This window comes from Pongo abelii, chromosome 20 (genome assembly GCF_028885655.2).
Source record: "Pongo abelii isolate AG06213 chromosome 20, NHGRI_mPonAbe1-v2.0_pri, whole genome shotgun sequence".
In the NCBI taxonomy this organism is placed as follows: Eukaryota; Metazoa; Chordata; class Mammalia; order Primates; family Hominidae; genus Pongo; species Pongo abelii.
In genome coordinates, this window is record NC_072005.2 from 22318971 (window position 1) to 22346248 (window position 27278).

The 27278-nt window shown below is 42.8% G+C and overlaps 1 protein-coding gene and 1 long non-coding RNA gene across 3 annotated transcripts in view; both read right to left on the bottom strand.

The window, feature by feature from the left end:
• The window catches only part of LOC100936299 (zinc finger protein 208), a 255057-nt gene that overhangs the window by 75521 nt on the left and 152258 nt on the right, over window positions 1-27278 (bottom strand). The window lies entirely within an intron of this gene.
• LOC129051922 (uncharacterized) lies at window positions 1907-23864 on the bottom strand. Of its 2 annotated transcripts, XR_008516479.2 has the most exons (6): window positions 23560-23864; window positions 21367-21470; window positions 20079-21265; window positions 18380-19141; window positions 10251-11350; window positions 1907-2189 (listed from the first exon to the last, which is right to left on the bottom strand). It is a non-coding gene; the product is annotated as an uncharacterized LOC129051922 (long non-coding RNA). The 2 variants fall into 2 exon arrangements; XR_008516480.2 differs by lacking the exons at window positions 1907-2189; window positions 20079-21265; window positions 21367-21470; window positions 23560-23864 and adding an exon at window positions 19474-19680 and having other exon boundaries at window positions 9323-11350.

Genomic DNA, 27278 nt, shown 5'->3' on the forward strand with positions numbered 1-27278 from the left:
AAAGTCTCAGGATACAAAATCAATGTGCAAAAATCACAAGCATTCCTATACACCAATAAGAGACAGAGAGCCAAATCATGACTGAGCTCCCATTCACAATTGCTACAAAGAGAATAAAATAACTAGGAATACAACTTCCAAGGGATGTGAAGGACCTCTTCAAGGAAAACTACTAATCACCGCTCAAGGAAATAAGAGAGGACACAAACAAGTGGAAAAACATTCTATGCTCATGGATAGGAAGAATCAATATCATGAAAATGATCATACTGCCCAAAGTAATTTATAGATTCAATGCTATCCCCATCAGGCTACCACTGAGTTTCTTCACAGAATTAGAAAAATCTACTTTAAATTTCATATAGAACCAAAAAAGAGCCTGCATTGCCAAGACAATCCTAAGCAAAAAGAACGAAGCTGGAGACATTACACTACCTGACTTCAAACTATTGTACAAGGCTACAGTAACCAAAACAGTATGGTATTGGTATCAAAACAGATATATGGACCAATGGAACAGAACAGAGGCCTCAGAAATAACACCACACATCTACAACCATCTGATCATTGACAAACCTGACAAAAACAAGCAATGAGGAAAGGATTCCCTATTTAATAAATGGTATTGAGAAAACTGGCTAGCCATATGCAGAAAACTGAAACTGGACTCCTTCCTTACACCTTATACAAAAATTAACTCAAGATGGATTACAGACTTAAATGTAACACCCAAAACCATAAAAACTCTAGAAGAAAACCTACGCAATGCCATTCAGGACATAGACATGGGCAAAGACTTCATGACTAAAACACCAAAAACAATGGCAACAAAAGCCAAATTTGACAAATGGGACCTGATTAAACTAAAGAGCTTCTTCACAGCAAAAGAAACTATTATTGGAGTGAACAGGCAACCTACGGAATGGGAGAAAATTTTTGCAATCTATCCATCTGAGAAATGGCTAATATCCAGGATGTACAAAGAACATGAACAAATTTACAGAAGAAAAACAAACAACCCCATCAAAAAGTGGGCAAAAGATATAAACAGACACTTCTCAAAAGAAGACATTTATGCATCCAACAAACATATGAAAATATGCTCATTATCACTGGTCATTAGAGAAATGCAAATCAAAACCACAATGAGATACCATCTCATGACATTTAGAATGCAATCACTAAAAAGTCAGAAAACAACAGATGCTGGGGAGGATGTGGAGAAATAGGAACACTTTCACACTGTTAGTGGGAGTGTAAATTAGTTCAACCATTGTGGAAGACAGTGTGACAATTCCTCAAGAATCTAGAACTAGAAATACCATTTGACCCAGCAATCCCATTGCTGGGTATATACCCAAAAGTTTATAAATCACATGAACACGTATGTTTATTGCAGCACTATTCACAATAGCAAAGACTTGGAACCAACCCAAGTGCCTATCAGTGATAGACTGGATAAAGAAAAGGTGGCACATATACACCATGGAATAGTATGCAGCCATAAACAAGGATGAGTTCATGTCCTTTGCATGGGCATGGATGAAGCTGGAAACCATCATTCTCAGCAAACTAACACAAGAACAGAAAACCAAACATTGTATGTTCTCACTCATAAGTGAGAGTTGAACAATGAGAACGCATGGACACAAGGAGGGGAATATCACACACTGGGACCTGTCAGATTGAGGGGGGCTAGGAGATGAATAGTATTAGGAGAAATACCTAATGTAGATGACGGGTGGATGGGTTCAGCAAACCATCATGGTACATGTATACCTGTGTAACAAACCTGCACATTCTGCACATGTATCTCAGAACTTAAAGTGTAATAATAAAAAAGAAAAAAAGAGAATTCTGAAGGCAGTTTCTTTTACTTAAAATAAAATGATTCAAGAAAATGACACATAATCATATAAACATATATATATACATTTTTTTGAGATGGAGTTTTACTCTTGTTATCCAGGCTGGAGTGCAGTGGCCTAATCTCAGCTCACTGCAACCTCTGCCTTCTGGTTTCAAGCAATTCTCCTGCCTCAACCTCCCAAGTAGCTGAGATCACAGGTGCCTGCCACCATGCCCAGCTAATTTTTTTAATTTTTAGTAGAGATGGAATTTCACCATGTTGACCAGGCTGGTCTCAAACTCCTAACCTCCTGATCTGCCCACCTCAGCCTCCGAAAGTGCTGGGATTACAGGCATGAGCCACGGCATCCAGCCAAAAGAGAAAAGAAAAAAAAGGATTACTTTCTTGGATAGATATGCACATACCAAAAAATGAAATTTCTTGACATAATCACAATGGTGCAGAAACATTTTTAAGTATTGTCTATAATTTGAAAAAAATTTAGAAAATTATTAAAATTTTGAGAGTAAAATCTTTGTATGCAACTGAAGTTCATCTTCTACCAGATTACAATATATTATTATATCTGTTAGAGGTTTTATGTAATTTCCAAGGTACCACAAGGTACCACAAAAAAAACTGTAATCTGTATAGATATACAAAACAAAATAAGAAAAAATTAAAAGGGTATCGGTACAAAAATCAAAATTACACAAAGGAAGACACAAAGAGAGAAAATTAGAGACAAAGATACAACAATCAAATAAAACAATAAAATAACATTGCTAAGTCTTTCTGTTCCAGAAAATTATTTAAACATGTATATAAAATGAGCTTTCCAATTAAGAGACATACTTGTAATAAAGGAATTAGATAATTTTAAAAAACAAGATCCAACTTGCCTTTCTATAATCGAGTCATCAGAGATCTAATGATAAAAAAGACTGATAATGGCAAGATGGATGTAGATATTCCATGCAAATATCAATTAAATTAGAGCAGAAGAGGTCAAAATAATGTTACTTTGGCTGTATCTTTACTTATTTATTTATTTATTTATTTATTTATTTATTTATTTAGAGACGGAGTCTTGCTCTGCTGCCAGGCTGGAGTGCAGTGGTGTGATCTTGGCTCACTGCAACCTCTGCCTCCCGGGTTCAAGAGATTCTCCTGCCTCAGCCTCCCAAGTAGCTGGGACTACAGGTGCATGCCACCAAGGCCAGCTAATTTTTGTATTTTTAGTCGAGACAGGATTTCAACATATTGGCCAGGATGTTCTCCATCTCTTGACCTTGTGATCTGCCTGCCTTGTCCTCCCAAAATGCTGGGATTACAGGCATGAGCCACTGCACCCAGCCTACAGTAGCATATTTCCATACCCCAATTTGTATAACAAAAACAAAACAAGACAGCGTAATATTAAGAGAACAGAGAACTTGAAGACAAGTATAAAACAGTCATTCCTAACAGAGGTATAGCGAACACTCCTCAACAACATCAGGATACACAGCCTTCCCAACAGCTCATAAAACATTCTTTGATAGACCACCTGTTAGGCCAAAATAGAAGTCTTAACATATTTTTTAAAACTAAATTTATATGGATTACTTTCTATGACCAAAATGAAATGAGAGCATGAAACAATAATAGAAAAAAACTGAAAAAATTATAAATGTATAGAAATTAACACACTTATGAGCATGCTCCTGTTCAAAGGTTGAGATAAATATTTTGAAGATATCCATACTGTTCAATGTAAACTACAGATTTAATGGGATGTCCTTTAAAAGTTCACACTACATTTTGAAGAAATAGAAACAGCAACTCCAAAAGTATATGGAATCTAATGAGACAATAAAATACCCAACAATCTTCAAAAAAAGAAATAATGTTAAAGGCATTACAGTTCCTGATTTTAAAACTCATTACAAATCTACAAAATTAAAACAATTTGGTGTGAGTATAAAAGTCAAAATGTAGACTAATAAAAACCAATGCAGCACATATATAAACTTTAACATATATAGTCATATGAAGAGTTATTTTCATGCTCATAATAACTGTAGCATTGTTACAAATTTTTAGTAGAGGCAGGGTTTCGCCATGTTGCCCACACTGGTCTCCTAGGCTCAAGTGATCCACCCACCGCTGCCTTCCAAACTGCTGGGATTATAGGTGTGAGCCACCTCACCCGGCCCAATTTATTTTCTTTTTTTAAGGTTTTTTCCTGAAAATTTTATGATATTTTGGATGGGAATGTACTACCCTGTTTTGTATACATTGTAATCTTTAATTGATATTTGGACATTTTTTTAAAAGGTAGCTGTCACGATCTTTATCACATAGCTTTGTCCTGGTATAGTCTGAAAACAATTGTCTTTGCTAGAGATTCTGGGAGTCTTTCAAACATGTTCTTAGGATGTGTCTTGTCTGAAATTTGGTGTTTTTTTTTTTTAGTTAAAGAAGTTTGTCTTTCTTCTTAATAGTCTTCACTTGCTACACCTGTTCCCTGTCTGTGGTACTGCAGCCTCTCTGCTGCTGTAACATTTACCTCTGGTCTCAGCAGACCCAAACTGTCATTCCAAAGTATACCACCATTTCATTCAGCACTTTGTCACTTTGTGACCTGTATCTCTGCCACCATGGCCACTTTGTTCATGGGTCTATTGGGCAATGACAGGGGTGGCTGGTGAAAGACGCTGAGTGATGTCAACAAAACAGGTCATCCTATCCACTTGATTATTAAAAATCTCCACTGTTAAGGTCACCCATTGGTTAGCACTCACATGGGATACAAATATTTTCACAGTTTTTGACCACTCAGGAGGTCCATCCACATACCTCTTCCCCAAATTTCTTTGTCACCAATTTTTCAATCATGCTTCTTCCAAGTCACTGGCAATCCAGCCAAACCGTTGGCTAAAGCCCATGCATCAGTATGTAATCACACATCTGGCCATTTCTCCTTCCATGCAAAGTGCACAACCAGGTTCACTGCCCAAAGTTCTGCCCACTGGGAAGACGTCCCTTCACCACTGTCTTTCAGGGATGTCCTAGAAAGGAGCTGTAGTGCTGCAGCTGTGTCCACTTTCAGGTGGTGCCTGCATATTATACAGAACCGTCTGTAAATGAGGCCATAGTCTTTTCTTCCTGTCAAATGACCATAGGGAACTCCCCATTATGTCATCAGTGCAGGCTGGGGGAGAGAAGCAGGGTGGCAGAAGTGGAGACCATGGGCATTTGAGCCACTTTCTCATGTAACTTACTTGTGCCTTCAGAACCTGCCCGAGCCCGATCACGTATATGCCACTTCCATTTGATGATGGAATGCTGTTGTGCATGACCTAATTTATGGTTAGATGGGTCAGAAAGCACCCAGTTCATGATAGGCAGTTCAGGTCACATGGTGACTTGATAGCCTATAGTCAAACATTCAGTTTTTACCAAAGCCCAGTAATAGGCCAAGAGCTGTCTCTCAAAAGGAGAGTAGTTATCTGCAGAAAATGACAGGGCTTTGCTACAAAATCCTAGAGGCTGGCCAGGCACAGTGTCTCATTCCTGTAATCCCAGCACTTTGGGAGGCCGAGGCAGGCAGATCACCTGGGGTCAGGAGATTGAGACCAGTCTGGCCAATATGGAGAAACCCCATCTTTACTAAAAATATGAAAATTAGCCAGGTATGGTGGTGGGTGCCTGTAATCCCAACTACTCAGGAGGCTGAGGCAGGAGAATTGCTTGAACCTGGGAAGTGGAGGTTGCAGTAAGACAAGATAATGCCATTGCACTCCAGCCTAGATGACGAGAGCAAGACTCCATCGAAAGAAAGAAAGAAAGAAAGAAAGAAAGAAAGAAAGAAAGAAAGAAAGAAAGAAAGAAAGAAAGAAAGAAAATTCTAGAGACCTCTGCCGTGATTCACCTAAGGGGGCCTTCCAAAGGCTACAAATAGCATCCTTGTTTTACACTGACAACTCAAGATCCATTGGAGCTCCTGGGTAATATGGCCCAAGTGGCAGAGCAGCTTGCACAGCAGCCTGGACCTGTTGCAGAGCCTTCTCCTTTTCTGGACCCCACTCAGAACTGGCAGCTTTTTGGGTTCCTCAATAAATGGGCCAGAGTAACACAACTAAATGAGGAATATGTTGCCTCCAAAACCCAAATAGGCCCACTAGACATTGTGCCTCTTTCTTGGTTGTAGGATGGGCCAAATGCAGCAACTTACCTTTTACCTTAGAAGGACTATGTTGACAGGCCTTGGACCACTGGACCCCTAAAAATTTTACTGAGCTAGAAGGTCCCTAAATTTTAGTCAGACTTATTTTCCATCCTCTGGCATGCAAATGTCTCATGAATAAGTCTGGTGTGTTTGAAATTTCTTGCTTACTGGATTCAATCAGCATAATGTCATCAATGTAATGGACCACTGTGATATTTGCAAAAGCAAAAAGCGATAGAGGTCTCTTTGAATAAGATTATGACACAAAGCCGGAGAGAGTGATAGGACAGTAAAGGTATATTGCTGGCCTTGCCAGCTGAAAGCAAATTGCTTCTGGTGGGCCTTATGGACAGGAATGGAGAAAAGGTCATTTGCTAAGTCAATGTCTGCATACCAGGTACCAGGATATGTGGGAATTTGCTCAAGCAATGAAACTACACCTGGTACAGCAGCTGCAATTGGAGTTACCACTTGGTTAACCTTACGATAATCCACTGTCATTCTCCAAAATCCATCTGTCTTCTTCCAAATGAGTTGAACGTGGATGTGGTGGGAATAACAGCCTCTGCATCTTTCAATTCCTTGATGTTGGCACTAATCTCTGCAATCCCTCCACGGATGCAATATTGCTTTTGATTTACTATATTCCTAGGTAGGGGCAGCTCTAATGGCTTCCATTTGGCTTTTTCCACCCTAATAGCCCTCACCCTACTACTCAGAGAGCCAATGTAGTAGTTCTGCCATCTGCTAAGTATGTCTATGCCAATTATGCATTCTGGAACTAGGGAAATGACCACAGAATGAGTCTTGGGACCCACTGGATCAACCGTGTCGGACCTGAGCTAAATTTCTATTAAGTACCTGACCTCCATAAGCCTCTACTTTAACTGGAGGACCACAGTGATGTTTTGGGTCCCCTGGAATCAATGTCAGCTCAGAGTCAGTGTTTAGGAGTCCTCAAAATGTCCAATCATTTCCCTTTCTCCAATGCACAATAACCCCCATAAAAGGCCAGAGATCTCCTTGGGGAAAAATGAGAGAAAGATTCACTACATAAATTGTCAGTAGTGTACTGGGGTTGTTCCTCAAGGGAATCCGGCCTCCCCTTTATTCAAGGGGTTCTGGGTCTGTAAACTGGCTCAAGTCTGGAAATTGATTGAGGGTCCATGAGTCTCTGGTTTTATGTTTCAAATTAGTCTTTTGTCCATTCAACCTAGAAGTTTTCTGCTTGTATAAATTAAGTAGGAATGCAGTAGGTTTCCTGTCAATTTTACTTCTAGGAACACCATGATGAATCAGCCAATGCCGGAACTCTACACAAGTCAGACTATTCTGATTGCCATTTTGCCTCTGCTGTCCATTACAGTAGCTATGCCCACCTTGCCTTTGATAGTTTAGTGCTGCCACTTGGCCCCTGCCACCATGGGATCCAATTATTCCCATTGTATTTACATTTTGTAGTTGAGTGACCGTGGTTCCCACTGTTACATCTGACATGCAGAGAAGAGCAATTATAAGGTTCTTCAAAGATTCAGTTGCTGCCCTCACAAATCTATTTTGCAAGGCAATGGTCAAGTGTATATCTTCTGGACCTTCCCTGCTGGAATTAGTAGGTCTAAAGTGACTAATCCACTCCAGTATCCCAATCTCCGTAAGCCTTTTGATTCCTCCCTCTACATTAAACCAAGGGACATCAGGCATTTCCAGGTCCCTCACAGTGGGCCATCTTTTAATCTATATTTCAGCTAACAAAGAAAATAAACTATTAGAACCTTTTTTAACTCCCCAAGCTGCAACATTAAATGCAGTGTTCCTACTTAGTGGGCCTAAATAAACAAATTCAGCCTCGTTCAACTCTATGTTCCTTCCACCATTATCCCACATCTTTAATATTCATCCCTAAGCCGGTTCTCCAGATTTCTGCTTATATAAATTAGAAAACTCAAGCAGTTCTTTTTGAGTGTAGTGTACCTCCTCATGGGGCACACTCCCAACCTCACCTCTAGGGGTCCACTGGGACTTTAGTCTACTTATATGCCTAGAAGAAAACAGGGGTGTTGAGGGTGGCTCCTGAGAAGAATCAACATTATTTTGCCTGGCAACTGCCTCAGGGGAGGCCATCACTGTTGCCTCAGGCAGTGCATGGTTTATCTCAGACAAAGGTGGAAAGGCTGATGGCAGCATGGATCAGAAAGGGGATGTTGCCACTACTGGAGATGGGGAAGCTCTTTCCTCTGACAAAAAAGGCTCATCAGAGTTTACAAACTCAGTGACCCTAGCTTCATCAGGGTCCTCCCACATGTCCCCATTCCAACTGGCAGGGTCCCATTCTTTTCCAATCAATGCCCTCACTTTAACAGTAGACACCTGGTGAGGCTGTGCATACACCTTTCATTGCAAGTCAGCCACTAGCATAATAAGAGTTTGTGTCTGTTTTTGCACAATTTCAGCTCTTTCTCTATCAGAGATGAGACTCTCACACAGGGCAATCTTAGCAGATTTGAGGCTCAGTAACTGCTTCTGAAGCCAAAATATAGAATCCCCGAGTTCATCATTTTCTATCATCACTTTGTCCACTGAACTTAGGACAACCAGCTTCATTATGTTCCTTGGTTCTCCACATATGGTCAAACCTCTGCCTCCCAGGTTCAAGCAATTCTCTGCCTCAGACTCCTGAGTAGCTGGGATTACAGGCACCTGCCACTACACCCGGCTAATTTTTGTATTTTTAGTAGAGAGGAGGTTTCACCATCTTGACCAGGCTGGTCTTGAACTCCTGACCTCGTGATCCACCCACCTCAGCCCCTCAAAGTGCTGAGTTTACAGGTGTGAGCCACTATGCCTAGCTGGTAAAAGGTATTATGTATAGAGTCACTAAAGTCCTTGCCTCTCATGAGTGATAAAGCAGGAGTGTCAAATGCAGTTATTTTACATAACTCTCTAAACAATTCATCCCAAGGACTATCAGTGTTTTCCATACTATTAGAAGTAGAGTCTTTAGCATTTTGGGGTCTAATCATATTAGGCAGCCAACTCCAGAAACCCCAGAATCAGAAAACGAACTCCATCCTTAATATTCTGTTCCTCTAGAACCACTCCTTGTACCAAAATCTGTATTAGTCAGGGTTCTCTAGAGGGACAGAACTAATGGAATATATATATCCCTGTGTGAGATGTATATATGGGAGTTTATTAAGTATTAACTCACACAATCACTAGATCCCACAATAGGCATTCTGCAGGCTGAGAATCAAGGAGAGCCACTCTGAGTTCCAAAACTGAAGAACTTGGAGTCTGATGTTCAAGGGAAGGAAGAATCCAGCACAGGAGAAAGATGTAGACTGAGAGGCTAGACCAGTCTCTCTTTTCACATTTTTCTGCCTGCTTATATTCTAGCCACTCTGGCAGCTGATTAGATTGCACCCATCCAGATTAAGGGTGTGTCTGCCTTTTCCAGCCAACTGACTCAGTTGTTAATCTCCTTTGGCAGCACCCTCACAGACACACCCAGATTTAATACTTTGTATCCTTCAATCCAGCCAAGTTGACACACAGTATTAACCATCACACCTAGTTAAGAGAGTCAACATCTCTCCATTTGGCTGAGTCCAGGTGAAACAGTCATCACCATTTTTCTAAGCTGAATCCAGAAATGAGTCAGCATTCCATCAGTGGGCAGATTCACATATCACAGTCACAATTCCAACTGTGAATTTTTTTGGTGTGTGAGATTTAGAACCTCACCAGTGGGCTCTGTTTATATGTGAAGGTAACAATACTAACTGTTAGCTTTGTCTGCATATTAAAATCATAATCTCACCGGTGTGCTGGGCCCTGTGATAAAATTTTGTATTGCCAGAGGACTTTATGTAATTTCCATAAGTGTCATAATCTTCCGTGACTGTCATACAGGTAGGAGACCCAGGACCCTACCAGTTTCCTCAAACCTATCTATAATAGTCAACATATATTTTATTGGCTGGATCCAGGTATGAGAGTAATCAATGTGCCTGTAAGCTAACTTTATAAATAGGTCAACATCACACCTGTGGCTGGATCTACATGTGACATTCCAACTGTGGACTGCGTCCATGTGCAAGATCCAAGACCTAACCAGAAGTCTCTGTCCATGTGTGAGGGTGACACTCAACTTTTGGCAGGATGAGCATACAAGAGTCACAATCTCACCTGTGTGCTGGGTGCAGTTATATGTCAAAATCCCACCTGCGGAAAAGAAACAAGCTAAGAGAGTCACATATTTTAAGTTCTAGGCTAAAGATACGTTACAATATGCCTTGTGGGCAGGGCTCAGGAAAGAGAGTTACATAACCTGAGTGCTGTGACTGGTGATATGTCAGAATGCCTTTTATGGGCATGGCTCAGGCAGGAGTTTTACATTATTTTTGTGTTGGCTCTATGATATGTCACAATCCCCCTCCATTTGCGTGACCTAGAGAAAATAGAAGAGTCACAGCACCTAAATTATGACCATAGAGATCTGTCACAATACCTCCTGTGGGCAGAGCCTAAGATAGAGGGTCACATCACCTGCAATCTGGGCTCAGTACAATGTTTCAATCTCCCCTGAGGCCAGAGCCCAGGCAGAAGAGGAGAATTATATCACCTAAGTGCTTGGGCTTGTGGTATGTCATTTTTTTTTTTTTTTTTTTTTTTTGCTGGGAGGTAGGCAGAATGCAGGCAAAGGTATTTCACAATACCTACTGTGGCCAGGGCCCAGGCAGTACAGTCACATCACAGAGGTGCTGGGCTCAGTGACATCTCACAGTGACTTTGTGGACAGGGCCCAGGCTGAAAATAAGAGTCACATGACCTAAGTGCTGGGCCCAGTGAAATTTCACAATACCCTCTGTAGGTAGGGCTTAAGCAAGAGAGTCACATCACAATCTTTTCTGAGAGCTGGGCCCAGGCAGGGAATTAAAATCACTCAAGTGCTAGGCAAAAGTATATGTCACAATCATACTTGTGGGAAGATCTAGGGCTAAGATTCACAATTCCACACATGTCCCAGTTTCAGGTAAAAGAGTCAACACCTCCTGTGAGTTGCATCCAAGTACGTGAGTCACAATATCAGTGATGAACTGGATCCACGCATGAGACTCCCAATTCCACCTGTAGACTGTGTGTTGTGTTGGCCCTAAGATATGTCACAATCCACCTCCATTTGCATGACCTAGAGAAAATAGAAGAGTCGCAGAGCCTTCTGTGACTCATATCAGAGTCGAAGCCTTCTAGGTGTGTTGAATCCTGGTCTTAGAGTCACCATCCACCTGTAGACAAAATCCACATAAAACAATTACAATCCCAACTTTTGACTGCGTCCAAGTGTGAGATTCAGAAGCTCAACGGTTTTCTGTATCCATGCAGGAGGGTGACAATTTTTACTAGGCGTTAGAAGTGCATGCGAGAATTAAAATCTCAGCTTGTTCTGGGTCCTCTTATGACACTCTTTGTACCACCTGAGGGCTTTACATTGATTGGGTGACAGTCACAATCCCCTGTGAGATATTACCACTGCTATAAATTCATGATCTTGCCTGTTGCCCTAAGCTTAGGTATGAGAGTCAACATCTGTCCTATTGTCTGGGTCCAGGTATGAAAGTCATTGCTGTGCCTCTTAGTTGGGTTTTATGAGTCACCCTCCCACCTGTGGCTGGATCCACACATGACATTAAAAATTCTAACTGTGGACTGCATCTGTAAGTGAGTTTCAGAACCTCACCAGTGGGTTCTGTTCATATGTGTGGGGGACAATTCTTACTGTTTGCTGGGTGTGCATTTGAGAGTCACAATCTCAAATTTTGCTGAGTTATGTAATGACACTTTCTGTACAATCTGAGGGCATTATACAATATTAGTGAGCATGGTAATCCTCTGTGACATTTATACAAGTAGAAAACCCAAAACCTTACCTGTTACCCTAAGCCTAGGTACATGCATCAACATATCTTCTATTGGCGGGTTTATTGGGCAAGTGAATTGGGTTCAGAAATCTTCCACCATCCAACTGGTGGAATAGGTTCATGTGTGAGACTCAGGCCCTCACCAGTAAGCTCGGCCTATGTGTGAGGGTGGCAATTCAAACTGTTGGCTAGGTGTGTATAGGAGATCCACAATGTCACCTGTGTACTCAGTCTTGTAATGACACTCTGTATTGCCCAAAAGCTTTATACTATATGTGCGAGTGTCATAGTCTTCTGTTACCTTCCTACAAGTAAAAGACCTAGACCCCAAAGCCTAGCTACCAGAGTCAACATCTCTCTTATTGGCTGGGCCCATGTTTGAGAGTCATCACAATTCCTGTGAGCTGAATCCAGAAATAAGTTACCACCTCACTTCTGGCAAGATATACATATGACAGTCACAATTGCAGCTGTTGACTGCATTCACTCATGAGACTGAGGACCTCAAAGGTGGTCTTTGTCCATGTGTTATAGTGACAATAGTAACTGTTGTCTGGGATTGCATACAAGAATACAAATCTCATCTGTGTGCTGGACCACATTATATTTCACAATCTTACCTGTGGGAAAGGCTAAGAAATGAGAGTAACATCACCTGAATTCTTCACCTGCAATACGTCTCAATCTCCCCTATGGGCAAGGCCCAGGCTGGAGAATCAGATCACTTGCATGTAGGGCCCAGTGACATATTATATTTTCTCTAGGCACAGCCCAGGCAGGAGAGTTACAACGTTCGGGTGCTGGGCTCAGAGATATGCCACAATCCCTTTTTTGGGCATGTCTCTTGCAACGGAGAAGAGGCACATTATGTAGAAAATTGGTTCAGGGATTTGTCACAATGTCCCCTTTGGGTGGTGCACAGGCAGGTGAGGAGAGTCAAATCACCCAGATAATGGAATTAGCTATATGTCACAATGCCCCCTGATGGAAGCGCAGACAAGAAAGTCACATGACCTAAGTGAGAAAACCTGACATATGTCACAATTCATGCTATGAGTAGGGATCATGGAAAAGAGGAGAGTCACATAACCTAGAGGCTGCACCCAGATATATGTCATAATCACTGCAGTGGGCAGGGCCTAGGCATGAGAATTACATCACATAAATGCTGGGCCTAGCGATATGTCACAATCCCCACTGTGTACAGTTCTCAGAATGAAGTAAAGAGTCACATCATCTACTTGTTGGGACCAAAGATATGTATCAATGACACCTGTGGGCAGGGACCAGGCAGAAGAGCAACAGCACCTGTGTGCTGGACCCTGTGATAAGTTACTATTTTATCTGTTGGCATGGCCCAGTCGGAAGAGGCAAATCAAACCACCTGGGTGCTGGGCCCAGTGATATGTCACAATGTCTTCCATAGGCAAAGCCCAGGTAACAGAGGAGACTCACATCAAATAGTTGATGGGCCAAGAGATATTTCACAATGTTCCTGTGAGCAAGGGTCAGGCAAGAGACTCACATCACCTTTGTGCTGGGCCACTATATTTTGTGGGAGAAGAACACAGGAAAACAAGAAGCATTGGCTGGGTGCGGTGGCTCATGCCTGTAATCCCAGTACTTTGGGAGGCTGAGGAGGGTGGATCACCCGAGATCAGGAGTTTGAGACCAGCCTGACCAACAAGGTGAAGCCCCGTCTCTACTAAAAGTACAAAATACACCAAGTGTGGTGGCAGGCACCTGTAGTCCCAGCTATTCAGGAGGCTGAGACAGAAGAATTACTTGAACCAAGCAGCAGAGGTTGCAGTGAGCCAAGATTGCGCTACTGCACTCCAGCCTAGGTGATGGAGCGAGACTCCATCTCAAAAAAAAAAAAAAGAGAGAGAAGCGTCACATCAGCTGAGTGCTGAGCCCAGATATGTCTCAATCCCCCTGTGAGCAGAATCCATGCAGAAGAAGAGAGTCAACATACACGGGTGATGGGCATAGAGATATTTCATAATGTCCCCTGTAGGAAGGGCACAGGCAGAAGTGTAACATCACTTGAGTGTTGGACAGTGCAATATGTCAAAAGAGCCAATGTGGTCAGGGTACAGGCAGAAATCACATAGCCTGGGTGCAGGGCCTGACAGTGCATCACAATGCCCTCTATGGGCAGAGCCAAGGCAAAGAATAGGTCACATCAGCTAAGCGCTTGGCCATGTGATATGTCATAATCCCTACTGGGGGCTGGGAAGTCAAATCGCTCAGATTCTGGGCAGAAGCATACATCAGAATCACACCAGCAGGAAGGTCCTGAAATGAAATTAACAATCCCACACATGTCCCAGTTTCAGGTATAAGAGTCAACACCTTTTGTAGGTTTGGTTTAAGTACCTGAGTCACAATTTCAACAATGGGCCAGATTTGTACACAGAAGACCCAATCCTTCCTGAAGACTGTGTCCCCTTATTGAAGCCACAGCCTCACAGCTGTGGGGAATCTTCGTCTGAGAGTAACCAACCAGCCTATGGGTCAGATCCACATATAAGAGTTAATTCTTCAACTTCCCACTGCCTCTGAGTGGGAGATTCAGAACCTCAACAGTGGGTTGTGTTCATGTGGAAGGATGACAGCCTTTACTATTGGCTACCTGTGCATAAGAGTGTCACAATATTACCTGTGTGCTGGGCCCTGTGAGGACAGTCTCTCTACTATTCAAGGGCTTTATACACTATTCATGAGAGTCAGAATTTGCTCTGAGACCTCCATGCTGGTATGAACCCATGATTGTACCTGTGGCCCTAAGCCCATGTACAAGAGTCAACATCTCTTTAACTGACTTGGTCCAGAGAGGAGATTCCTCAATTGCCTATGAGATGGTTTTAGAAATGAGTCACCATCTCAATTGTGGTCGGATGTTTACATATAACCATCACAATTCCAACTGTAAACTGAGTCCAAGTATGAAGTTCAAGACCTCACCAGTACACTGTTCTTGCATGAATGCAATAATCCTAATAATTGGTGGGGTATGCACACAAGAAAAACAGTCTCGCCTGTGTGCTGGGCCCTGTAAAGACACTCTCTGTATCATCTGAGGGCTTTATACAGTATGTGAGGGAGTGGAAATAATCTATGACCTTCCTACCAAAAGAAGACCCAGAATCTTACCCATTTCTCTAAGCTTAGCTACAAGAGACGGTATCTCTCCTGGTGACTGCTGAGTCATTATTGCACCTGTAAGCCAGGCCAAGATGTATGTTACAATCCCATTTGTCAGTAGAGAGTGAACAGGATGGTCACATTGCCAGAGAGCTGGGAAAGGTTTATGTCACAGTCATTTTTGAGGCCAAAGACCAGGGATAAAAGAAACATCACCTTAGTGCTAGGCCAAGGGCTATGTTCCACTGTTTTCTGAGGGCAAGGTGCAGGCAAAACAAACTCATCACCTTGTTGCTGGGCCCAGTGATATGTCACAATTTTCCATGTGGGCAAAGTGGAGGCTAAAAACAAGGGTCATATCTCTTAGGTCATGATGCAGCGATACATCACCTGTGGGCAGGCCACAGGTAGAAATTGCCAATTTCCTACGTGTTTGAGCCCACGATATGTCAAAATACACAATGTATGCAGGGCCCAGGCAGGAGAGAAGAGTCACATAACTTAGGTACTGAGCCTAGCAATACATCCCAATTTCTTCTTGGACAGAGCCCACACACTTATTACCCAGGTGTTGGGTCTAGCTATATGTCAAAATATTCCCTGAAGGGAGAGATTAGGGAGGAGTGCAACCCCACCTAGGTGAGAAGCCCAGAGATATTGCCTATTCTGTGTAAGGCTCAGGAATAAGAGAAGAGTCGGGTATCCTAGAAACTAGGCTACATTATATGTTGCAATTACCCAAGTGGGCAGGAATCTCATGAGAAGAGGGTCACATCATGTAGCTGCTGAGCTAAACAAATGCATCACAATTCCAACTGTATACTGGTACTAGAAAGAAGAGGAGAGTCCCATCATCTAGGTGATGGGCCCAGAAATACGGCATATGCATCCTGTGGGCAAGCAACAGGCAGAAGTATCTCAGCATGTCTGTGGTGGGCCTGGTAGTAAGTTACTCTTCCTTCTATGGGCATGACCCAGGCAGAATAAGTCACATCACCTACGTGCTGGGCCCAGAGATGTATCACAATATCTTTTGTGGGAAAAGACAAGGTAAAAGAAGAGACTCACATCAAATAGTTAATGGGTCTAGAGATATGTTACAATCTTTCAGTGAGCAGAGTCTAGGCAGGAGACTCAGTCACTGTGGTGCTGGGCACAGCACTATGTAAAAATGCTTTATTTTGAAAGAGCCAAGGCAGAAGAATATCACCTGTCTGTTAGCCTACAGACGTCACAACATCCCCTGCAAACCAAACCTTGAAAGAAGAGTAGAGTAACGTCAGCTAGGTGCTGGTCCCAATTATTTGTCAAAATCCTTCTTTTGAGCAGAAATTGGTACAAGAGGATTATCAAAACACAAAGTTGATTGGTGCACAGATATGTCACAAAAAACCTTCTAGGCAGGGCCAGGCCAGAGAGTTACATCACCTGGGTATCAGACTCAGCAACATGTCAAAATTGCCCATATGGGCAGGGCACAGGCAGGGGAATCACATAACCTGAATGTGGTGCCAAGTGATATGTGACAGTGCTGCCTGTGGGCAGCATGGAGGCAGAAGAGACTCACATCACCTGGGTGCAAGGCCAAGCAATATGTCACAACACTCCCTTTTGGCAACGCTAAGGCAGGAGCATGCAGCTACATCACCTAATTGCTGCTTTCAGTGAAATTTTATAATTTCAGCTCTGGGCTGGGCCCAGGGAGTAGAGTTAAATCACTCATGTGATGGGCAGAATCTATGTCACAATCACACCTGCAGGAATGTCCAGGTATGAGATTAACAATCCCGTATATGTCTAGGTTCTAGGTGTAAGATTCAGTAGCTCATGTATGTTGGGCCTACGTAAAGAGTCACAATCTAGATGGTAGTATAATCTGTCCATGAGACCCTTAATTCCTCGTGTGGACTGTATGTCCTTAGTGAACTCACAGCCTCAGAGTTGTGTTGAATCTGAGAGTCACCAACCCACCCGTGAATGGGATCCAGGTATGATAGTCAATTTTCTAACTTTTGACTGCCTCCAAGTCTGAGATTCAGAAGCTCAATCATTGGCTGTTTTCACGAGACAGAATAACAATCTTTACTGTTGACTGGGTGTGCATATGAGTGGCACAATCTCACCTGTGTGCTGAGCTCTGTTGGAACACTTTCTGCACTGCCTGAGGGCTTTATAGAGTGTGCATAAAAGTCACAGTCTGCTCTGAGACCTTTCTGCTAGTATAGACCCATGATTATATCTGTGACCCTAAGTTCAGGTATGAGCATAGTTGGCAGGGTCCAGATTAGAGAGTCCTCACTCTGTAGTCAGCAGGGTCTAGATTGGAGAGTCTTCACCTGCCTATGAATTGCATTTATTAATGATAATAATTTATTAATTGTGGCCAAATGTTAATATATGACAGTAACAATTCCAACTTTGAACTGTGTCCACCTGTGAGATTCAGGAGCTCACCAGTTGGCTTTTGCCATGTGTGAGGGTGACAATCCTAACAGTTGGCAGTTTCTGCATTTTAGAAACAATCTCTCCTGTGTGCTAAGCCCTGTGAAGACACTCTTTGTGCCACCCAAAAGGTTTATGAAATACACCAAAGATTGGTAATTCTTTTTTTTTTTTTTTTTTTTTTGAGAGGAAGCCTCATCTCACTCTGTCACCCAGGCTGGAGTGCAATGACATGATCTCGGCTCACTACAACCTCTGCCTCCAAGTTCAAGTGATTCTCCTGCTTCAGCCTCTTGAGTAGCTAGGACTACAGGCGCATGCCACCACACCCAGCTAATTTTTATATATTCAGTAGAGATGGAGTTTCACTATGTTGGCCAGGCTGGTCTCCAACTCCTGACTTTGTGAGCCACCCACCTTGGCCTCCCAAAGTACTGGGATTACAGGCATGAGCCACCGTGCCCAGTCAGAATGGTAATTCTTTATGACATTCATACAAAGAGGAGGCCCAGGATCTTACTTGTTTCCCTAAGCTACAATACAAGAGACACTATCTCCCCTATTGGCTGATTCCAGGTATGGGAATCATCATAGAACCTAGGAGTTGGGCCAGGATATTTGTCACAATCCCAACTACAAGTAGAAAATGAGCAGAAGAGTCACATCACCTGGATGCTGTATGAGGGATGTCACAATATTTCCTGGAAGCAGGGCACAGGCAGAAGGGTCACATAACCTGGTGGCTGAGCCCAGTGATATTTCACAATGCTCCCTGTGGGAAAAGACCTGCCAGAAAAGAAACATCACCTGGTTACTGGTCCCAGCGATATGTCACAATCTTCTCTATGTGCAGGATGCAGGCAGAAAAAGAGTCACATCACTTTGGTGATAGATGCAGACATATGTCACAAGGCTGCCTATGGGCAGGGCTTATTCAGTAGCCTCTGATCCAGTTCTGTAGGTGTTGGGTCCAGTGACATGTCACAATACCAAAAATATGCATGGCTCAGCAAAAGAAAAGATTTACATCACCTAGGTGCTGGATCCAGTGATATGTCACAATCCTCTTCTTTGGCATGGCCCAGGAAGAAGTAGAGAGTCACATCACCTAGGTGTTGGACCAAGCCATATGTCAAAATACACAATAAATGCAGGGCCCATGCAAAACAGGAGAGTCAGATCTCTTGGGTGCTGGAAACAGTGGTACATCACAATTTCTCCTTTGTCAGAGCCACATCACCTAGGTGCTTGGTCCAGTAATTTGTCACAGTTCCCTTGGGAGGTGAGCCCAGGCAAGAGAGTAACATCATTTCAGTGAGAACCCCACAGATGTGTCACTATTTTCCCTGTGAATAGGGCTCAGGAAGAAAAGGATAGTCACATCATTTAAATGATGGGCCCAGAGATAGATTACAATGGCTCCTGGGTACAAAAACCAGGCAGAAGAATTACATCACCTGCGTGCTGGGCCCAGTGATAAGTCACTTTCCCTTGTGTGGGCATGGCTTCAGCAGGAGAGAATAGTCACATCACCAAGGTTCTGGTTCCAGAGATATGTCACAATCTCTCCTATTAACAAAACATGGGTAGGAGAGGAGGGTCAAATGAAGCAGCTGATGGATGCAAAGATATGTCACAATGTCCCCTCGCAGGTAGAGTACAAGCAGGTACTTCCCAATTCTTTAGGTGTTGTCATCAGGGACATGTCATAATACTTAAAAAATGCAGAACCCAGGCAATAAAACAGAGTCACATCAACTAGGTGCTAGGTTCAGCGATATGACACAATTCCTAATTCAAGAGGGCTCAGGGAAATAAAAAGTCACATAACCAAGGTGATAAATGTAAAGATATGTCATAATACTCCTGTGGGCAGACTCCATTTAGGAGAGTCACATTACCTTGATGTTGGACCCAGCCATATATCACAATACACAACATATCCAGGGCTCAAGCAGGGAAGAAAAATCACATCGTCTAGTTGCTGGATTGATGATATGTCACAATCACTTGTTTTTGCAGAACCCAGACAGAAAAGAAGAGTCACATCTCCTAGTTCATGGATGCAGAGATAAGCCAAAAGGCTCCTTGTGGGCAGGACCCAGGCAGGAGGCTGTCATGCCCTAGGTATTTGTCTCAGCCATACGTCACAGTACCAAATATATGCACGGCCCAGACAAACAAGGAGAGTCATAACACCTTGGTACTAAGTTTAGTGAGATGTTACAATCCCCACTTTTGGCAGGGCCAGGACGCACACACACACAAACAAAGGCACATCACATAGGTGATTAAAAAAAAATGATATGTCATAATACCCCTGTAGGCAGGGCCCACGCAGAAGAATCTCATCACCTAGGTTTTAGACCAAGTTATTTGTCACAATACACAATTTATGCAAGACTCAGACACAAGAGGAAAGTCATGTAACCTAGGTGCTTGGCCCAGTGATACATTACAATCTCTCCTTGGGTAGAGTCCAAGCAGTAGAAAAGAGTTACATTACCTGGGTACTTCGTCCAGGAATATGTCACAATACCTCCTGAGGAAAGAGTCCAGGAAGAGGAGTCGCATCACCTAATTGAGGGGCCCAAAGATGTATTTCCCAGTGCTCCTTGTAGGTAGAGCTGAGGATAATCAAAAGAGTCACACCCAGGGGCTGAGCCCAGCTATATGTCACAACTACCCTAGGTGCAAGTCTCTGGTATGAGAGAAGAGAGTCACATCACATAGGTACTGGGCCAAGCAATATGTCACAATCCCCACTTAGGAAGGTCTCAGGAAAAGAGACGAGTCACATTATCTGGGTGATGGGCACAGGAACACATCACAATTACCCTGGACAGAAGTGTTACATCACCTGTGTGTGAGGTCCAGTGATAAGCCACTCTTCCTTTTGTGCACAGGGTCCAAACAAAAGATGAAAGTCACATCACCTAGGTGCTGGCCTTACAGAATTGTCTCAATCCCTCCTATGGTCAACGCCAATTTAAGAGACAAGAATTACATTAGCTGCTCTGCCTATGGAGCAGCCATTTTTTGTTTGTTTGTTTCTTCACTTCTCTAATAAACTTGCTTTTGTTTTACTGCATGGGCTCACCCTGACTTCTTGGGGTCTGGATTAAAAGCCCTTTTCAGTAACAGCTTTCTGGCAAACTATAAAGGGACTATACTGAGGAGAAAACTGAATGAAAGGAAATAAACTGCAGAACCAATTAGCCAACTTTGGGTAACTAGTGGGGTACATTTTACCAGGGTAAAAAATGGGATTGGGTTAGAGGCCCAACATAGGAGAGTTACAGTCTCTCCTAAGACATACTGGGTTAAAGACTTCTCTTAATAAAAAGCTTGAGGCCCAAGTTAGGAAGGCTGGAGTCCTTTCTAAGATTTAGGGGGTTGGCCGGGCATGGTGGCTCACATCTGTAATCCCAGCACTTTGGGAGACTGAGGCAGGTGGATCACCTGAGGTTAGAAGTTCAAGACCAGCCTGGTCAATATGGTGCAACACTGTCTCTACTAAAAATAATAATAATAAAAAAGTTAGCCTGGCATGGTAGCAGACATCTGTAATCCCAGCTACTCCCGAGGCTGAGGCAGGAAAATTGCTTGAACCCAGGAGACGGAGGTTCCAGTGAGCCAAGATTGTGCCATTGCACTCCAGCCTGGGCAACAGAGCAAGATGAGGCTCTGTCTCTAAATAAATAAATAAATAAATAAATAAATACATACATACATACATACATAAATGCGTAAATAAATAAGGTACAGCTGTCCTAAGACTTTTTGTCACCCACAGACAATTGTTGCCTTGATTTGATCCTCTTCAAGAGGTGATTAATGGTCTGCTATGGAACTTCGCCGGGTGCTTTTAAATGCAGGTTTCTGATAACTTTGGAGACTGCAACATTGGAACAGAGGAAAAATTTTCAGGACTCCCATGGAGAGCTGAAATGTTAATGAATATCAAGCAGAAAAGGAGTTTATGGCATAAACTTAACTAATAGAAAACAAAAGTGATAGTTTTTGACTTTTTTCTTAAAATGCTGCAAATCCTTTTTTTTTGTTTGTTTTTCAGAGTCAAAATATTTACAGCTATTTACAGTTTTTAACTGGGGAATGTGTATTTCTGTAAAAAAAATTGGAGCATATTTGTTTTTCTCTATCTGATTTCTCCAGAATGTAGAAACCTATTGGTATTTTTAATTTATGGAAATACAGTTATTTGCATATGTGCCATAAAGATGTTTTCTTTTGCAACAGAGCACAATTGGAGACACCGGTAATTTCACCAGACTTTGACTGGAATGGGGTGCTTTCCTTGAAGAAATCATATTGAATTTGTAGAGTCAATATAAGCCTTTTGGGAAACCTGGCCTCCGACTATGTCTACACAGTCCCTGTGCAGGGTTCCTGACCCATGGTAAGTAAGGGATGTCATTTCTTTTTTTTTTTTTTTTTTTTTTTTAAGACAGAGTTTCCTTCTGTCACCCAGCCTGGGGTACAATGGTGTGATTTCAACTCACTGCAACCTCTGCTTCCCAGGTTCAAGTGATCCTCCTGCCTCAGGTGCCTGAGTAACTGAGACTACAGGTGAATGCTACCACACCCAGCTAATATTAGTATTTCATGTAAAGATGGGTTTTCACCATGTTGAGCAGGCTCATCTCAAACTCCTGACCTCAGGTGATCCACTCACCTTGGCCTCCCACAGTGCTGGGATTACAAGTGTGAGCCACCATGCCTGGCCAGGAATGTCTCTTTCTGACAGAACCAGGAGCCCAAAGTTATCTTGGGACCCCAAGAAGAGAGAAACTCTACCAACTCATAGGTATTTGATGGTAAAAACCCATGGCTGGGCTTGGCTTTTAAAAAGTCTTTTCTGATATTCCTCTAATGCAACATAGTTAAATCAAAGCCAATTTTTAAAACACATGTGAAAAATAATTATTTTTGCTGCACTTTATACAAATAATCAGGCCAACTCTAAGACTAAAGCTTTTTATGCAAGTAAATCAGTTTTACCATGATTTGTCTTTAGTAGAAATGGAAGACTGGAGAGAGAAAAAAACTATGTTTCAAGAACTATGGTACACCTGTTATTAGACACTAGTCTCATTTGTTGTTTTTGAGTATTTTCTCTGCTATTTAGACTAATTCTGCTTATTCCTGTGAACACACCAGTGATCTCTGACTTCAGCTCTAAAGAAACAAGAGAGATGGGTAATATAAAAATCCAGATCAGGGGCCAGGTGCGGTGGCTCATGCCTGTAATCCCAGCACTTTGGGAGGCCGAGGCGGGTGGATCACAAGGTCAGGAGTTCGAGACCAGCCTGGCCAACATGGTGAAACTCTGTCTCTACTAAAAATACAAAAATTAGCCGGGAGTGGTGGCACATCCCTGTAACCCCAGCTACTCGGGAGGCTAAGGCAGGAGGATCACTTGAACCTGGGAGGTGGAGTTGCAGTGAGTCGAGATTGTGCCACTGCAGTCCAGCCTGGCCAACAGAGTGAGACTCTATCTCAGTAAATAAATAAATAAATAAATAAATAAATAAATAAATCCGGATCACTATTCTAACTGTGAACACATATTGGAATCAGGTAGTAAACCCATATCAGCTTTGTTTCAACATCTGCCCTTATTTAGTTTACTTGGGATAATTTTACTTATTTTGCTTTACTGTTGTGTATTATACTGTTATTGTGCTCTTTGTGTAGAAATGCAGGATAAGCTTGCTCAATGTTTTTCTTAAATAGAACACTTAATTTTGCAGATATCATCTTTTGTTAAGAACTCAAGAGTTATAAATGGCCCTTGTCATACTGATGCTTTCTCACCTAGCCAGGCATTGTGGTTCACGCCTGTAATCCTAGCACTTTGGGAGGCCAAGATAGGTGGATCGCCTGAGGTCAGGAGTTCAAGACCAGCTTGGTCAACATGGTGAAACCCTGTCTCTACAAAATTAGCCAGGCATGGTGGAAGGTACCTGTAATCCCAGCTTCTCAAGAGGCTGAGGCGAGAGAATCGCTTAAACCCAGGAGGCGGAAGCTGCAGTAAGCCGAGATCCCACCACTGCATTCCAGCTTAGGCAACAGAGTGAAACTGTCTCAAAGAAAAAAAAAAGAAAAGAAAAAGAAGAATCAAATCACCTAGGTGCCGGGCCCAGAGATACTTCATAGCCCCTCATTGGGCACAGCCGAAGCAGTAGAAAAATTTATATAAACTAGGTGCTGGGTACAGCAGAATGTCCCAATACCCCTTGAAAGAAGGGTGAGCCAGAGAGTAACAACACCGTTGACGGACCAAAAGAAATGTAACAATGCCTTCTGTAGGCAGAGGACAGGGTGGAGGATTATATCACCTTCATGTTGGACTCAGCAATATGTCACAATGACCCATGTGGGCAAGACACAGATAAGAGAGTTACATAACCTAAGTGTGAGGAGCCACAATATGTCAAAGTTGTCTCTATGGGCAGAACCAAGACATTGACTAAGTGCTGGGTGCAGCAAGATGTCACTACCCAGTCTGTGGGCTGAGCCCAGGCAGGAGCGTAAAAGTTCTCAAGTGCTAGGCTGAGGTATATGTCACAATCACAGCTGCAGGAAGGTCCAGAGATGAGATTAAGCATCCTAAACATGTCTTGGTTCTAGATATGAGAGGCACCACCTCCTGTATGTTGGGTCTAAGTGTATAACTCACAATCTCAACAATTTAGGGAATCCATCCATAAGAGCCTCAATCCCTCCTACAGACTGTGTCCCTTTAGTGGAGTCAAAGCCTCACAGATATGCTGGATCTTGGTCTTAGGGTCACCAACCTACCTGTGAACCGAATCCATGTATGAATCAGTTTTCCATCTTCAACTTTCTTTGGATGTAGATTCAGAACCTCAAGAGCGAGCTGTGTTCATGTGGAATGACGACAATATTTACTGCCAGCTGGGTATACATATATGAGTGTCATAATCTCACCTCTATACCATGCTCTGTTATGACACCCTTTGTATCACATATAGATATGGTATCATATATATATGGTAATGTGTGTATATATATATACACACACACATTAAAGTCACAGTATGCTCTGAGACCTTTGTGCATCTACAGACTCATGATCCTACCTGTGGCCCCAAACCCAGGAATAAGAGTCAACATCTCTCCATTGAATACATCCAGGTAGAAAGGATCTAACTTGCCAGAATTAGAAATGAGTCACCATCCCAACTGTAGCTGGATGTTCACATATGACAGTCACAATACAAACTGTGGGCTGTGTCAATGTGTGAAATTCAGGACCTCTCCAATGGGCTCTGTCCATCTGTGAGGGTGACAGTCTTAACAGTTGGTGGTATGTGCATATAAGAAACACAGTCTCACCTGTTTAGTGTGCCCTGTAATGACACTTTCTGTACCACTCAAGGGCTTTATATAATATGTAAAAGAATAATAGTGCTTTATGACCTTAATACATAGAGAAGACCCATAATCTCTCTCATTTTCCTAAGTCTAGTTATAGGAGACAGTATCTCTTCTATTGGCTGGTTTGAGGTATAAGAGCGATTAATGAACCTGTGAGCTGGACAAAATATATGTCACAATTCTACCTGTGGGTAGGAAGTCAGCAGCAGATTCACATCACGTAGGTTTTTGGCAAAGATATGTCACAATCTTTCCTGAGGTCAGAACCAGGGAGAAGTCATATCACCTAGGTGCTCAGCGACAGATATATTACAATCCCCTCTTAAAGCAGAGTACAGGCAGCAGAGTCATTTCACCTGGGTGCTGAGCCCAGTGATATGTCAAAATGCTCTCTGTGGGCACAGCCTTGGCAGGAGAGACACATCATCTGGTGACTGGGTCCAGCAATACATTACAACATTTTCTGTGGGCAGGATGCAGGCAAAAGGAGAGAGTCACATCTCTTATGTGATGGAGGAAGAGACATCTTACAAGGCCCCTCATGGGCAGGGTCCAGGCTGGAGCCTGCCATCCTAAAGGAATGATGCCCAGCTATATATAACAATACCCAAGATATGCAGGGCCCAGGGAAAACAGAAGAGTATCATCACTTAAGTGCTGGGTTTAGTGATGTGTCAAAATCCCCCATTTTGTCAGGGCCCAAGCAGAAGAGAAGAGTCACATCACCTAGGTGATGAATGAACAGATATGTTTTAATACCTCTGTAGGCAGGGCCCAAACAAATTTGCATCGCAAAAGTGTTTGGTCCAGGCAGGAGAGGAAATTCACATCACCTAGGTGTTGAGCCCAGTGACATATCACAATCTGTTCTTGGGCAGAGACCAAGAAGTAGAGGAAAGTCACTTCCACTGGGTTCTAGGGCCAGCAAAATGTCACAGTGCCCTCTGCGGAAAGTGCTAAGGCAAAAGTATAGTCTCACACCACCTAGATGCTGGGTTCAGTGATATGCCACAATTTCACCTGTAGGACCTAGGCAGAAGGGTCAAATCACTCAGGTGCTGGGAAGAGCTGTATGATACAATCATACATGCAAGATGGTCTAAGAATGAGATTAAGGATCCCACACATGATCTGGTTCAAGGTATGAGAGTCAATACCTACTGTATGTTGTCTCTAATTACATGAGTCACCATCTCAAAGGTGAACTGGATCTGTGTATTAAGTCCTCAATCCCTCCCATGAACTGTATTCCCTTAGTGGAATCACAGGCTCACAGGTGTGCTGAATCTTGGTCTGAGTGTCATCAACCAACCCGTTGACCTGATCCATGTATGTGATTCAATTTTTCAAATTTCAGCTGCCCTTTGGGTGTGAGGTTCAGAGCCTCAAAAGTGGGCTGGGTTCATGTGGGAAAATGACAATCTTTACTGTTGTCAGGGTGCGCACAGGAGTGTCATCATCTCACCTGTGTGCTTGGCCCTTTTAGGATACTCTCTGTACTATCCTGGGGCTTTATATGGTTTGCATGAGAGCCACAATCCAGCTTGAGATTTTCTTGCTGGTATAAACCTATGATTGTATCTGTGTCCCTAAGCCCGGTTATGAGAGTCAACATCTCTCCAGTTTTCTGGGTTCAGATAGGAGAGCCCTCAGTTTCTTATGGGCTGCATTTAAAAATGTTTTCCTATCCCAAATCTGGATGGATGGTCACATATGACAGTCACAATTCCAACTGTGGACTGCATCCATGTGTGGGATTCACAATTGCAGTCTGTCCATCTGTGAGGGTCACAATTTTAACAGGTGCTTGGTTGTCCATACATGCAAGTCAATCTCATCTGTGTGCTGGGCTCTGTGATGACACACTGTGTACAATCCAAAGACTTTATACCATAGGTGAGAGTGTGGTAATCCCCTCTGACTTTCATAAAAATAGGAGACCTAGAATCTTACCCATTTTCCTAAGCCTAGCTATGAGAGACAGCATATCAACTGTTGTCTGGTTTAAGATATGAGAGTCGTCATCTCCCCTACGACATGGGACATATAACCTGTGAGTAGGTAGAGAGCAGGAGAGTCACATCAACTGGGTGCTGGGCCAGAGATTTGTAGAATATTCCCTGATGGAAGGGACCAGGCAGGAGAGGAACATCACCTGGGTGCTGAGCCCAGTGATATGTCACAATGCTCCCTGTGGGCAAGGTTCAGGCAAAAGAAACACATCATCTGGTCAGTAGGCCCAGCAATATGTTACAATCTTCTCTATAAGCAGGGTGCAGGT